The sequence below is a fragment of the Myotis nattereri genome (assembly GCF_964212035.1).
Source record: "Myotis nattereri genome assembly, chromosome: 9".
Lineage (NCBI taxonomy): Eukaryota > Metazoa > Chordata > Mammalia > Chiroptera > Vespertilionidae > Myotis > Myotis nattereri.
Window position 1 is genome coordinate 20,887,197 of NC_138084.1, and position 16,192 is coordinate 20,903,388.

The following is a 16,192-nucleotide window of genomic DNA, read 5'->3' on the forward strand; positions in this document are numbered from 1 at the left end:
CCAATCTCAGATTTATAGTCTTGAATATTATCAAGATATTTGAGAACAGGTAATAAGAACAATCTATAAACTTGGTAGGATTTATAGCATGTTTAAATCTTGTGTCTAGCCCTAATATATAACAAAACACAGTGGGACATTCAAGTAAAATTCACGTAGAATGCAAGGTGCATGGAATAGCTAGCTAGCACCCCAATGCCTGAAGCTGGAACTTAGGCTCCCTACTAACAAGTCCACAGAGAATTAATGAACCTTGGCTAATGACATTGACTGTCAAACATAAAACAAAAATGCCCTGAATAAGCTGTGTTTAATATTATTACTCTTATTGTTGTTAGGTTTAAGCCACAAGCAAAAGCTAGATTTTTACCTGAAAACCAAAGACAAATATGAAAAAAAATCAAACATATACAAAAGTGGAGAGAATAGTATAATGAATTCTTAGGTACCTATCATCCAGTTCCAACAGTTATTTTGTGGCCAATCTTATTTTATCCATTGGTTCTCACTTCGCCTTAGTTGTTTTGAAACAATGCAAACATCATATCACTTGTCTGTAAATATTTCTGTATGTAGCACTAAATGACAAGAACTTTAAAAAAACCTACCTAAGAAATTAATCATAATTCTTTAACATCATCAAACATCTAGTCAAAGTTCAAGTTTCCCTGATTGTTTGGTTAGATTTTTGAAGTTTGCTTGAATAAAGCTACACCTAGATTCTAGATCTTTTCATTAATTGATATGTCAACCGAGTCTTCTAATTTATAGGTTCCCTCTCCATCTCTTTTTTCTTTTGATTTTGGTTCTATAGGGTACCTCAGATGAGGATTTTACAAGTTACATCTAACCTAGTGTTAGTTGTATTTCCTGTGAGTTGTATTTCCTGTGAATTGGTTATTAGATCTAGAGTTTTTATTATGTTCATTTTGGCAGGCTGTTTTATAAGTAATGGTTTATAGACGTGCACTTCTATCAGCAGGCACATATACCTGATTGTTTTAGTTTTTGAGATATTCGCAGGCATGGATCAACATTACCTGAATCCATTAATTCATTAGGGGTTGCATAATTCACTAATTCATTAGGTATCACCTTGATTTTTCTAATTCTAGAATTCCTTCATTATTTATCAGCTGAAAGAATTCTATAAAGAGGAATTTCCTCTCATTAACTATTTGATTACTCTAGGATATAGTTTATACTAGAGAAACAAGATAAATGCTTGATTCTTTCCATTTATTTACTAGATTTTAAAATAATAACCTGATTTCCTAGCATCATTCAAAGATGACAAGAAATATACTTTATAATATCAGTCTAAATTCATGGATTTATATACAGAGTTTCCAAAAAATGTATACACTACTAAAAGCTGATAACTCAATTGATGTTTCTTTCTTTTCAGTTTTAACCCATTGGAATTAATAATTATTCAAAGTATGTATACATTTTTTGGGGGCACCCTATGGTATTTCAGTCCATTGTGATTATTGGCCAATGGGAGCTTTTGTAAGTTGTCTCTTTTCTCCTTTTAAGGGGTCCCAGGAGTCTTTGAAGGCATTCTAATTTTCACAGGGAGATGTTTGAGGCTCATTTTGTATATTTCCAACCCTAGACCAGGAATCAGCTATTTATCCAAGAAGCTCTGGATTATTATAGAGGGAAATTGTAGGAGAACTAAGGGAAATAGAACTTCTTTGAATAAAAAAATGCTTTTACTGGATCCAAATATAAAAATCTTTGTATATTTAGAGCACCACTCATTTAGAGTGGCTCTCAAGATTCCTGAAGATTTTTCCCTCAGAGAGTTATTACTTTGATAATGCACTGTGTTTTTTATAACATCCAGGTTTAAAAAGAAAACATACTACCTAGAAGAAAATAGTAACAATGTCACTAATTCACACTTGGGGCATATGGTAGGCTGAATGTGTGTGTCCCTGCCCCAAAGATGTCCATGTCCTAATCCCTAGGACCTGTGCATATTGCCTTATATGACAAAAAGCAATAACAACGTTGTAGGTGTAAATAACTTAAAGATTTAATTTAGAAAGAGCTAGTGAGATTATCCTGGATTATCCAGTTAAACCCTAAATGTAATCTCAAGCATTCTTATAAGAGGGAGACAAGAAGAAATTTGACTAAAGAGATAAGATAGTGATAAGATAGCAAAAGCAAAAATGGAAGTGATGGGACCACAATCCAAAGAATGCCAGCAGCCACCAGAAGCTGGAAGAGGCAAGTAATAGATTTCCCTCTGGAACCTCCAGAAAGAACTGGCCCAGCCAACAGTCATTTCAGTCGCATGAGACTTATTTTAAACTTTTGGCTTCCAGAATTATAAAAGAATAGATTTCTGGTTTTAAGTCATTAAATTTGTGATAACTTGTTACAGCAACCATAGGAAACTAAAACACAGAAGAAAGGGAGCAGGGCAATATATTTTGGAGTATAACACAAAATCAGAGATGTTTTGAGCCTTAGAAGGCCTCTGGGATCTGGTGAAGGGCTTGTGTTTAGATGAAAGAAAGTAAAAAGACTAGTTAACAAGGCCAATGTTAAGCTTCACCTCCACATCTGTTTTTATCAATGCTCTATCCAGCAGCTCTGGAGAGAACTTGTTTGGAGGCTCCCATGCAAGAGGTGTGATTGCAGGTAGCCACACCAGGTTTTAAGGAAGGTGTGAAACTCACAGGAGCAATTAGGTGCTAACATGATGGGATTAGGAAAACCCAGGATGTTATGTGGGGCTGTCAGTAGCATTAGAGTGGGGATAGCAGAGGTTTCCAGACCCACTGTTTTTGGTAATAACAACAACTGTTAGTAAGTAATAAAAGAGCTTTTCATCAACCATTAGTAGTGGAATAATTTAAAACATTTTTGTGAGAGAGAAGAGGTAATAAGATTGGGCAATAATAGTAAGTAAGGAGCAGAAAATTTTGCATTTTGGGGGGTGAGGGTGTGATTCAGAGGCTGGTGCTGCAACCTCATGCACTGTGTGGTTTATATGAGAAAGTGGGAATCAGCCTGCCAAGCGAACGCTTCGTAAACTCTTCCCCCTGACTTATGGTTTTTGAGAGAGACACAGTACACACTCGCTGCATTTTGCTTCATGCTTCAGAAGTTTAAATAAATAATCCTTCACTTCAATTCAGCAGCTATCTGGGAAAATGATATTGTTTTTACTCATCCCAGTGAGGGGAGGCACTTCTCTAGTGCCCCCGCTTTCAAGCAGAAAGAGAGCATTTCTGCCAATGAAGCGTGTAGTGAGTTTCCAAGTCACCAGCCTAACTTTTTTTTTTTTTTATCATAAAGGGAAGATGAATGTCCCAATCTAAACTTTGGCTGCCTGCTATTTTCCTGTATATGGTCAGTGGTTTCCATAGAAGCAAAGTATGAGAAAGACTTGGGATAATGATGTTTTCTTCTCTTGGCTAACTGAAAGTTTTTGATATTTAGGTGAAAAAGTCAGAATACTTTGTTAGATGGGTTGTGTAATTCATGAAAGAGCAGCAAATTCACACTAATGTTGAGTAGGCTCAAAGGGTCATGGCAATGTCATTGTACTTAGGAAGAAGGGAAATGGATGTCCTTTTAAAATTCCTCAAAGTCCCTTTCATAAAAGTTATCAATCCCCATTAAAAAACACAACTTGATGACTTTAACTTCCTTTGGCAAAATAACCATGAGAGTTTGCCCATGAATTGAACATCAAAGCACCAATGAATTTAATGAGCGGTTTTCAACACTGAAGGCTTCCTAGCTAGTAGGTTTCACTATTACTATGTCCATGTTGAGAAAAAAAGGAATTGCAATTCCAATTGAGGACATGCCTCTCAAGCTTCAGTACAGAGAATGGGCCCAAGACCTAGCTTATGAATAGTAAAAGAGTGATGGCCATGAATATGCCTCATAGTGCCTAAAATGTGGTCATTAAGATCCATTGCTTTCAGTTAAAAACGGTGTTTTCTAGACTCTTCTCTGCAAATGCAAAGGATGCCATTGTTAAGTCACACATTGTCATTACTTTTCTCTGGGAAAACAGAAAGCAAGTTAAGAAGCCTTGGGAAATCCATTGGGTAAAGTGAGGCTGGAAGATGGGGAAAGGGTGCTGAAACGAGAGATGATGTAGGCTGGAAGGACAAGCTTTATCCTCTTCATGATCTTTCATAAGGTTGCCCTTTCTTCCCAGTGTTGCACACTCAGAAATCAATGGGGCATCTTAGGTTACAAGGTAACTTAAGTGGTTGGTAAAGAACATTGCAGCCCAGCTGGCATGGCTCAGTGGTTGAGTGTTGACCTATGAACCAGGAGATCATGGTTTGATTCCATGCAAGCTCAATCCCCAGTGAGAGACACCAGGAGGCAGTCAATTGATGATTCTCTCTCATCATTGATGTTTCTCTCTCCAGCTCCCTTCCTCTCTGAAATCAATAAAAAATTTTTTTTTAAAAAAAAAGAAGACCATGGCAAACTGGGTAACAGGTCTTGTCTAAAGAGCCAACATCTTCTTAGCTTCAGCTTATCATTGCCATGCTTCTGATTTTTAAAAAAGCTGGAAATCCATATGATCCATATAATTTATATGTACCGGTAACCCTCTAATTTTAAAATATAAGCAGCTAATTCCAGTATTCTTAAAACATGGTGCAGACTAAAAAAATATCTCTGCAGGCTGAATCAGCCACTTGAGCCACTATTTTAGAATCTTTGCATTAGCTTAGGAACAAATCTTGCCTTTCCAAGAATATGTAAGTTATTTAGGAGAAAAGGCCCGGATTCTCTTATGTCTTCCTTATGAATGTCCCAGGTAAGAATAAAGATGGGGGAAAATCATGTGAAGACCATTGAAAATGATACTTTTTCTTTTAAAAAAACAGTTATTTTGGCCTTTAATCTTACAGACTACTCATTTCCAGTTACTTAGGTCTGCATCTTTTCCCTTCACTCCTTCAGTGAGGTTGTTTCATGTAATTGCAAAACAGTGATTATTTTGTCACATTTTCCAGGAGGATCCCCCTTCCTTCCATCCCACCACCACCACCAGCCTCCTAAATGAGTTTTTGAAAAGTTGTGTTTACTTGTTTTCACTCTTTGTGCTGTGAAGTTTTATGGGTTTTGGCAACTGTATGGTGTCATTTATCCTCCATTATTATGTAACAGAGTAGCTTGTTTCACTGCCCTAAAAAATATGCCCTGTGCTCCATCATTCAATTGACTTCTTGGCCTAGTCCCCATGAGCCAGACATCAGAGACAAGATGGAGCTCAATCTAAAATGATACTATTTTAAATATTAAAAATTTATTTTCAGTTGCAAATGTAAGCACAGGGTTGGATTGCAAGAAACAACTAACTTTCTATTTCAAGTAGAAAGGGATTTAATATGGGGTTCTAGGTTCAACTTCCAGAATAACTCCCAGAACAACCCCAAAGAACTCACCCTCCCGGGGAGCTGCTACCTCTGCTCCAGCTGAGAAAGGGAGAGGCTGGAGCTGTACTTTAGATACCAGGAAGCCACTGCATAGCCCTGTAACTTCCTTCACAAAGTTAAAGGCGATCCGCCTGCTAACTTGGTGCAGGAAATCTCGATAACTGTGATCTTCATAACTGTGATTGCTAACAACTTCAGCCAAAAGAGTGAAAAAATGGCCCCCTCCTCACTTCTGCCTTCCAACTCCCACACACTGCATCTGACAGACAGTCTCTAATTCATACCCAGAAACCCTGACATAGGGAGTTGAATGGTGGCTCCCCAAAGATTAGAGGATGTAACATTATTTGGAAAAAAGATCTTTGCAGAAGTAATTATGTTAAGAATCTTGGGATGAGAACATCCAGAAGTTAAACGTGAGGCACTGAATACCATACCATGGAATAAACATTTTATTTAAAGCATGCAAGAATATGTCATGTGTCTGTCATCATCTATGGTTGGTTAGATGGAGTTTATAGTCTTATAAAGAAAAGAGTTATTTTCGCAGGTTGTCCTACCTAATTCTAATCTAAGTAAGCCATGATATAACAAATCATTATCTTGTGTAACAATTACTAGTGTTGAAGGTAAGATTTTTCCTGTGTGAATCTACACTTCTTTTTGTTTGTTTGTTTGTTGTTGTTGTTAATGCTCACCAGAGGATATTGCCCAGAATCGAACCCAGGCCCCTTTGGTCCCCAGGCCAACGCTCTATCCACTAAGCCAAACTGGCCAGGGCTGAATCTATACCTCTGCTGGAACATGAGGCTAGTCCCTATAGCACTCTATGCTGGTAGAGTTTCTCATCTGAAATTAAGTGGTATGCATGCCAAAACTGGGAGAGGAAGCAGAGTTTCGAATTTCATAAAAATCCAAAGTTCAAAAAGCCAGAAGGGACTCGGTGGGTCTTCGGACAGAAAGGGAGTAGCACATACTGAGGTAAGGGTGTGGAACCAAGTCTCTGAGACCTTAAAGCAGCAGTTCTCAACCTGTGGGTCGTGACCCCTTTGGGGGTCGAATGACCCTTTCACAGGGGTCGCCTAAGACCATCGGAAAACACATATATAATTACATATTGTTTTTGTGATTAATCACTATGTTTAATTATGTTCAGTTTGTAACAATGAAAATACATCCTGCATATCAGATATTTACATGACGATTCATAACAGTAGCAAAATTACAGTTAGGAAGTAGCAACGAAAATAGTTTTATGGTTGGGGGTCACCACAACATGAGGAGCTGTATTAAAGGGTCACGGCGTTAGGAAGGTTGAGAACCACTGCCTTAAAGTAACAACACAGTGACAGAGAATCTGGGAGAAGGCCCTCCACCTGGCTTCTGCTGCTTGTGCTTCCTTTTCAGGAAGAGTGAGGGCGTGGTGCCTAGTGGGTTAGACAGTTTAAAGGGCCAGAGTAGGAGGGACTCCCTGGGACAATGAACAATCCCAGTGTAACAATAAGCCTTGGATAAACATGGAAACTCACTGAAGTGAAGTAATTCACATTTTCTCAGCCACATGAAGAGTACACATAGAATAGTAAGCATTTTAGCATTAGAGATGCCAAGTTCAGTCTCTAACTACAAGCTAATGAATTCAGAAGCCTTACATGTTTGACAGTATCACAGAGTAGATAGCAGTTATATGATGTGATAGATGGATAAATGGACGGTTGGATGGGAAACCTCCCTCTATTCCTCCCATTTATCATTCTACCATTACAGATTCATTCCGTGGGCCAAAGTGTCACCACAAATATCCTCTTTTAATAGGCAAACAAACCACACTGAGTATTAATATATTGGTTATAATAAAGACCATTTGTATAGAAATGTGCAGTTTTCAAAGACCACCTTATAAATATTCCATATCACTTTTTCTAACATTTATGGGGTGAAATCAGTGAGGAAATCAGAGCTTTGGTGGAGAGCTATGGAAGGGCTAATTTGGGAGCAAAAGGCCTGGTCAGAGGTGACATCTTCAGTGGAGAGACATATCAGAGGGCTCCAGGCTTCACAAGGGCAGTGTGTGTGCATGGCGTGCAGAGGGCAGGGGGCCACCAGGGGCCTGAGAATGCCAGGAGAGGCAGCCTGCAAATGAGAGTGAACCCAGATGACCTCATTACTTCAATGTCTTGTGCCCCCCAACCCAGAGAGTGCAGTGCTTGCTGGTGCTTCTTGATGCTCAGCTACATGACTTAAATCTACTGTCTTAGCAGCACATGGCCCCTGCTGTTTTCAGAGGCAAATCCATCATATATTGGTCCCCAGTGGCAACACTTCTGGATCTATGTTTTTGTTATGGAAGAATATGGTAGGGGATATGGAATTATAGTTGCAGCCCTAGCATTAGGTGACTTAATTCAAGAAACTTCTTCTTTTTTAATCAATTTAGGCCTGGAAAATAAAAGGTATTTTGTGTGTATCATTTCAGTTCTTTAGTATCAGTGCCATACTCCGTTAGTATTAGTTACTGGCAGTCATTTTTGTTGCCTTTTTTGCAGTAAAGAGTCTAATTAAAAACTATTTTAACATAACGTGAATCTTAATAATGGATAAATGATTCAGATGGAGAAAAGACCCCCCCCCCCAAAAAAAAAAACACAAGAAGAAGAAGAAGCTATCCATATTAACAAACAAACCCTAATAACCACGAGCAGCAATTTTTCAGTGTAGTGGGTGTTTCCGGTGCTGTGGCCTCAGATGAATTTCAAAGTAAACATTAGTTTGAATAGTTGATCAAACAGAGCGTGTGAGTTTACATATTGATTTGGTAGCACTGATAGTCTTGTTAGAGCCCAGCTGAAGAGGTTGGGTCACATTCTTTCCATGACATTTTAATGAGCAGTTTAGGGAGTGTGGCTGGTGTGGTGATAGTAAGTGGGGACAAGTGGCAAAGATTAACTCACTATTCATTTTGCCTGACTGCAGAATTTAATACCTCACTGTGGCTGGTACTGTCAACACAATGGTGGAAAATATAAATTAGATTGTGCTCTACAATCACTTCATTTGCTAAAGTATTTTTAAAGGTTTTCAGTTGTTCATAATATCCCTTTCCTCATTTTTCTATAAGGATCATGTATTATTACTAGCATATTTACATTTTTTGTTGAGATATAACTCACATACCATAAAATTCACCCTTTAAAAATGTACAATTCAGTGGGATTTATTTTTCCCAGAAAGTGGTGCAGCCATCACCACTATGTAATTTTAGAATACTTTCATTGCCCCAAAAAGAACCACCCAATGTATTAAGAGTCACTCCTCAAGTGTATTTATATTTAATTGACCTACAAATAACATAGAAGAGGTCGTCTAGGAAAATATCATCCGTGAGAATAGGTGCTTAAGGGTGTGAGGATGGCGCTTTCTCCGATGAGCCAGCTTGTGCCAGACCCTCGGTTTTTGAGATTTTTGCCAACTTTTAAAAAACTGCATGCAAATCTCATTTGCTGCCAGATCAGAGAAGAACAATTTGGACAGTGAGCAACTAAAAGTGCAAGCTAATGAGTGGTTTACAAAGTTTTATATATCATCTTATGTCATTCCTTTGCCAAAAATAAATCCTCCCTGGATTTTAATTTGTTTTACCAGTTAAAAATAATAAAAATTTAATAAGCTACTTGCAAAGTGGTGGGCAGAAGTTTGGAAATTGTAAGTAAAAGATTAAAAACAACGTTAGGCACAAAGCCACTATACACACTATGACTACAGTCACCAACAATAATTTTTTATTATTGCCCCATGTAATATTTAATTCATAGATATTAAATACGTTGTAAACTAATCATTATCAATTTTTCAGGGTTACTGAGTGAAATCCTAACAGGAAAAATACCTTATAATAAGTAAACGGTATATTGTTATTTGCAAGAGCTATAATTTATTGTCTTGTAGTTGTCTTGGATTTGCCAAATTGAGTAATAAAATTTTAGAGGATTAATTTCTCAATATACTATGATTAAGGAGATGCAGCTTTTACTTTAAATATTTCCTTTTATACGTACATTGATAATAAAAGGTACATTTGTTTGAGTTTGCATTCACCATGCTAGCCAGGAGTGAAATGATGACTACCATTCCTAACATTACTTCATGGGCTTGAGGGTGTGGCAGTTTTCAGAGATGGCCACAAATTCTTTGACACTGCTCCCTTCAAGAGACAAGGTCCGTGTTCCCTTCCTTTGAACATGGGCAGGTGTATGTATGACTGCTATGACCAAAAGAGTACAGGGAAGTGATGTGTGTGACTTCCAAAGCTGGATCACAAAAGGCCGTGCAGATTCCGCCTTGCTCACGGGACACTGGCTGGCCCCTCCAGCTGCCAGGCCGGAGAAGCCTCATGATGGCATTCTGATGCACCATCCCCGCTGAGCCTAGGTGTCCAGCCATCCTCTCCAGTCACCAGGCATGTGGGTGAGGGGGTCTTGGATCCTACAGATGAGCCTATCTACCAGCTGAATACCCCCAGGAGACCTCTGTTGATACCACGTGGAACAGCCACGCCCTTCTCAAAATCCTGATACACAAAACTATGAGATATAATAAGAAGAGCTATTGTTTTAAACTCTAAGTTTCAGGATAGTTTGATATACAGCAATAAATAACCAACTGAGGGTCACCTGCCTGCATCATCAGTTACACGGTTGACCCTTTGGATTGATTGCACTGGCTGAGCCGATATTCCCTTTCTCCCTCACAGCTCTGAATGCTCTCTAAAGAAAAACCTTTTCAGAAAGAGACAGCTATTTCAGGTCTAGCCTGCTCTTCCCTCCCTGTCCCTGCCCCATTCTCCATCTTTTGTTTGCTTACTTTGTTGTTGTGGCTGAAGGTCTTTGAATTTATGTCAGACTTCAGTTGTTTTGGTCTCTGAATAGTTCAACCTAGTGATTATGGGGTGAAAATGCATTTGAAAATTTTACAAAAAGTAAGTTCTTGAAAATTTAAAAAATTCTTTCCACTTACATTTATCCAATGTAACCTGAGTATTCTTGAAGTCTTTTCGTTCATAAACTGGGTATTCATCTACAAAGTGAAGTGTAAAATTCAGATTATCACCCTTGATCTATACTTTTTAAAAATACAGAAAATGGAAACAAAGAGATCAGAAAACAGATACCAGTTTTCCATCTTTCTAAATTAATATATCTCTTATTCCAAAAAGAAAAGAAGATAAATCCATGAAACCTAGCCCACAATAATAGATTCTAAGCTAGTCAATTGTTTTAAAGTTGGGGAAAATTTAATTCATATTTTGGCTAAAGGTTTAAGAAGAACTCATTTCTAGCAAGCTATACAGTAAAAATGATATAGGAATGAGTTGGTACAGCAAAAATAGTCTCTTGGATTAGTGGCTAAAGCCTCACGGTATCTTGGGTACCTTTAGGATGAGTTCTCATTTCCTCCTATTTTTCCTTGAGGACACAACCATGCGTTGAGTAAATTCATGTACATCTTACCAGAGGTATAGCTCAGCATCATGTGTTTCTTTTTCCCCCTCCTTTTTAACAGTAAACTATGAGTTTCTGGCTGATGTTGATGAATGAAAGCAAGTTATGTCAGCACAGGAGCTACCCAACTGAATGTGTGTGGGGGAGTACGGTCAAGGTTATTGGAACAAAAGAGAGAGAGAGGAAAAGAGTATGAAAATGAATAAAATAATTTTCTCTTGACCCAGACGAAGATATGTTCAACATCACCCTTGCTGCTGGTCAGCTAGCATTAGCTTTATTTTCATTCTCCGGGTAGCATTTGTTGAAGAAGGGCAGTCTATGTGGTTGTCAAAGCTTTTGAAATTTCTGATCAGAATTTTGGGTCATTTCATAGCCTCTCCAGTGATTCCATAGGGACCCCACTAGAAACCCCAGGATATGGTGTTTAAAGTTGGGAGAGACCATTGATGTCATCTCCTCCTTGCTGCTCCAAGGGCCAGCAGTACAGGCATCTTGTTAGAGATGCAGAATTTCTAGCCCCACATGAGACCTACTAAGTCAGAACTACCTTGTTAACAGGACGCCCAAGGGATTTGTGTGTACATTCAAGTATGAGGGATATGTGTATACAGATGTCATTCATCTCCTACCCCACTTAGGAACCAAATGGAATGAGTGCTGGTATATCCTAAAGTGATAAAATTACTGTTATAGTGACAGGAAAAGTTCCTTTTTTAAGTAGAAAAACTATGACATTATAAACCAAATCCAAACAAACAAAGCCTACAACAAAATGATGGAAAAATCAAGAAGATGAATATGAAAACTTTAACGGGAAGAATTAAAGATAACATTAGATAACATTAAAAAAACCCAAACAGCTGGTGTGTGTGTGTTGGGGGGGGGGGGCAGTGTCATGACATAGAAGAGATTGGGACCCACTAGTCCAAGAAGCAGGTGACCTGGGATTATTCTATACTTTTAGTAAACAGGGTACAGTTCTCTGAGGATGTTCAAACAAGTATGGCCTTGCGGATTTGTTTGTGGAAATTCCTAACCTGCCACAGACGAGGACGTCTACAAGGAAAGTTTTCAACAGTCCTAAAGTGTTTGTTTGTTTGTCTTAGAACAATTTTGTTTCAGCCAAGAAAGTCATGTTTTGGGGTTGTTGCAGCAGGTGTTTTTCTTAATCTTTCCCCCCCCCTTTTTTTTTTAAAGAACTGCTGAATTCAGAGGAAATGAACACTCTCTTATTTAAATTTCCTGAGATTAGAAGAACATATTGCCAAACAATGCCTCTTCACTTCAAAACCTCTCCTCATAAATTATTTGAGGATATCTTATTAAAAGTCTGTAAAATTTCCCATTAAGAACAGTTGATTGCAGTCCAGATCATTGTAGCTTTGGTGCTTTCCCTGAAATACCACAGCTGTCGGGAAGAAATATATTTTGAGACAAAAGGTTTTGTTTTCCCAGCAATAAATTATTTTTGTGATATCTCAAGATAGATAAAACTTTCACTTATGTTTGAGTGAAGGAAGATTCTACTGATAACTTGTTAAAAAATCTATAAAAAGAATTGAGAATGTAGATGTAGATAGCAAATTAAAATCAGACTTCCTTTAAGTTTAGCAAAGCAATTATTTGTAAAGCCAGTGAAGATTATTATTATGGATAATGAAATGATTTACTGGAAAATGTGGAAATGACATTCAATATGGCCACATCTCTGCACAACCTCAAATTGGTATTTTCAACTTTAACCTTGGAGCTTTAAAAAAAAAAAACAAAAAAAAAAACTACCTCTAGTAATATTTTATGTAAATTGCTAAACCAAAACCCTGCTGTAGTGATGTGGATTCTGGGTGAGGTAGGACGTGCCTCGGTTGTAGTGCTGATGTAATAATCCATTTATATCCTGGTAGATGAGCTCTTTAAAACAAAATTGCTCTCCCCAACCCTAATAGGGTAACTTCCTGGCTTCCCTTTATCCTTAAACAAGAAAGGTATTTTTTCCTCTAGTCATAGAACATTTATTTTATCAAACATATTCACTTTAAGTGTTGCAAATATCCTCTACCCACTGGAAGTAATGATGTATACTTACCAAGTTACTAACGACTTGTTTAAATGATTAATGTTCTTTTAACAACTGCAGGCTGCAGGAATTATTTTCAGGTTCATCCATGTTGAACAGATTTTCTTTCCTGTGAACATTTTCAGGGAACCCTGGTCTCACTAAACATTTTGTAGACCAGTAAAACTTCCTTTTTTTTTTTTTTTTGCTTCTGTTTACAAATCTGATATAAAGCCAGTGGGAAAAATTTGTTATGTCTTTCCATTTCCAGAGTGGCATTAATTAAGAAAGATCCAGTTCCTTTTCATTTAGTCCTTGAAAGCAATTCTATTGACTTCTGCTAAATGCAGATCTTTGATATTTAAGTGGATATTGAAATATTATTTGATGTACGAGGTGACCCAAAAAATGTATGCACACTTTGAATGATTATAAAGGCAGTGTTTATTAAAATACATTTCATTTTCAAAATGTAATAGAATCTACAGACATTGTGTGTATACATTTGGGGGGGAGGGGGTGGATCACCCTGTATTAAGATGGGCACTAACAGAGGGTAGAATTAAAGGGGTTAAGCCTTCACAGTGTCACTATGATACATCTCACTAACCTTGATGATAATAGCAAAGTGGTACAAAATGCTGCTAAACGATAAAACAGTAATAATTTAAAATGTGTGATAAAATAATCCTAATTGTCCATTCATTTTTAGTTTGGAGATAATGAATACATTATCTCAACATAGTGCTTTTCTGGTAAAAATGAAAAAACAGAAGTTCTTTGCAACTTTTAAAAATAAAAAGTATATGTCTCAAAAATACATATTGCCCTTTAGTAAGGTAACTGAAATTAAAAATGATACAACTCTGTGGGTACTACAGTGTGTATTACTAGCAGTTTTATGTTTGAACAACTTCTCTTTGCCTCAAATAAAGCGTCTGGACACAGTAAGTTCATGCTGCCTCCTGCAGCCTGCAGTTGTTAAAAGAACATTAATCATTTAAACAAGGTCACGAGCAACAAAGGCCAATGAGGGTTCAAAGTTTACAGGTCCAGGCATTTATCAGGTAGAAATAGGCTACATTTCAATATTTTGTAAAATTTCCTTTTATGAAAAAGCTATCAGTCATTGTATAGCCTGGCAAAAAGCTGGTGATTCCAGTGAACAAAATGAATGATGACAATGAATCAAGAACCCTTTTATGAGCTTATATTTTTGCAGGACCACCACGGCTTGAACATACGTTTTCAATTTCTATAAGGATGTGATTATTATGTGGGAATGTCTTCCTCCCTCTAGCTCAAGCAAAAGATACATCAAAATTGCCTCCACTTCTGATAGGCAGATTGGGATCAATTGCTTCAGAAAATCACAGAGCTGGTGTCACTAAATACTATGCAAGGTATGGTTTTCCACTGACTTTCTGATAGTTTAAATTATTTTTATGGGAGAGATATAAAACAGAATGCTTTGGCTTATATTTGGCTTGTTGAATAGCATCAACTTTGTCATCCACCATTTCTTAGTGTCTTAAAAACTCATCTAGATGTATGGCACTTCTGGTCTAAATGTTAGATAAGATATTTTCCTCATTTGTTGGTGGCTTCAGATATGCCTTTTCCCATTCATTTGAAATCTTAACTTACAGGTGCCTCAAGCCTTTCAAGTTCAGAGGAGAAACAAATACTCCACTTTCCAATGTGTGTGACCTTGCATTTAATTGGAGAAGAGCTCTTTAGTATCTGAGGTTATTTTTTAACAGCTGTATTGAGATATAATTCATGTACTGTACAATTCACCCATTTAAGATGTGCAATGCAATAGTTTTTAGTATATTCACAGAGTTGTATAACCATCACCACAATCAATTTTAGAACATTTTACCACTCGATAAGGAAACTGTACCCACTCAATACTCAATCTGTATTTTCCCCCAAACACCCCTTCACCCCGAGCCTTAGCAATCACTATTCTATTTTCTGTCTTTATAAACTTGTCCATTCTGGATGTTTCATATAAATGGAATCATAAAATAGGTGGTATTTTGTTACTGGCTTCTTTCACATAGCATCGTGTTTTCAGGTTCACCCATGTTGTTGTATGTGTTAGTATATCATTCTTTTTTATGGGCGAATATTATTCATTGTATGAATATACTTTATTTTGTCTATCCATTCATCAGTTGGGTTACATTTGGTTTTCACTTTTTGGCTATGATGAATAATGGTACTATTAACATTTGTGCATGAATTTTTGTGCAGACATATGTTTTAATTTCTCTTTAGTATATACTGAAGAGTGGAATTTCTAGGTAACTCTATGTTTAACATTTTGAGGAATTGCAAAACTGTTTTTCAAAATGGCTATGCCATTTTACTTTCCCATGAACAATGTATGAGGGTCCCAATTTCTCCGCATACTTTCTGTACTTATTACAATCCTTTTGATCATAGCTCATTAGAGATCATTTGTACCATTGTTATGATGCCAGAATTAGACACTGAAAAATTATTAGACTAGAAAAGTATTTACTTAGTAGAAAAAGTATTTTGTTATTTAGACTTAAAAAAGTATTTAACAGAGATATAGCACTTACATTTATATAGTTTAACTCTTTAAGAGTTTTCACATCTTTTAATGTAGAGGGTTACATTACTCACTTCTAGAGTTTTATAGCTACACCCCATCCAAAAGAATCTCATTGGAACCCAGAAGTTTCTTTGTAGTGGTCATAGTTCAGAGCTACAAGATGGGCCAGGTAATATGAATATGATAATTAGTAAATGGAAACATTATTAAAGAATTTATATGAGATCTCAGCCAGCTCAGTCAATACTGTGTCAACATTTGTCAAAAATATAAAATTAGCTCCATAAGATACTTAGAGTCTAAGAAAGCATGATTTTCATTGGCTGCACAATATTTTCCCCACAAATGGATCATAATTCATTAAAACATTTTCTAATTTTTTGGCTATGTAGGCAGTTTCTAAACTTTACTATGATAACTCATGTTGCAATAGACAATATAGCAATTTCTCTCATGCCAAATAAAGAGTTGATAGACTGAATTTCCTATTACTGGCTTTGGCTTCATGGAGATCCAGTCTGAGATTATCTTGAGATTGTGTAAAGTTGATGCAAAGCAGACAGAGTTTCACTTAGCATGGGGCTCATCCGAAAGGCCCCTATGAGCCCAC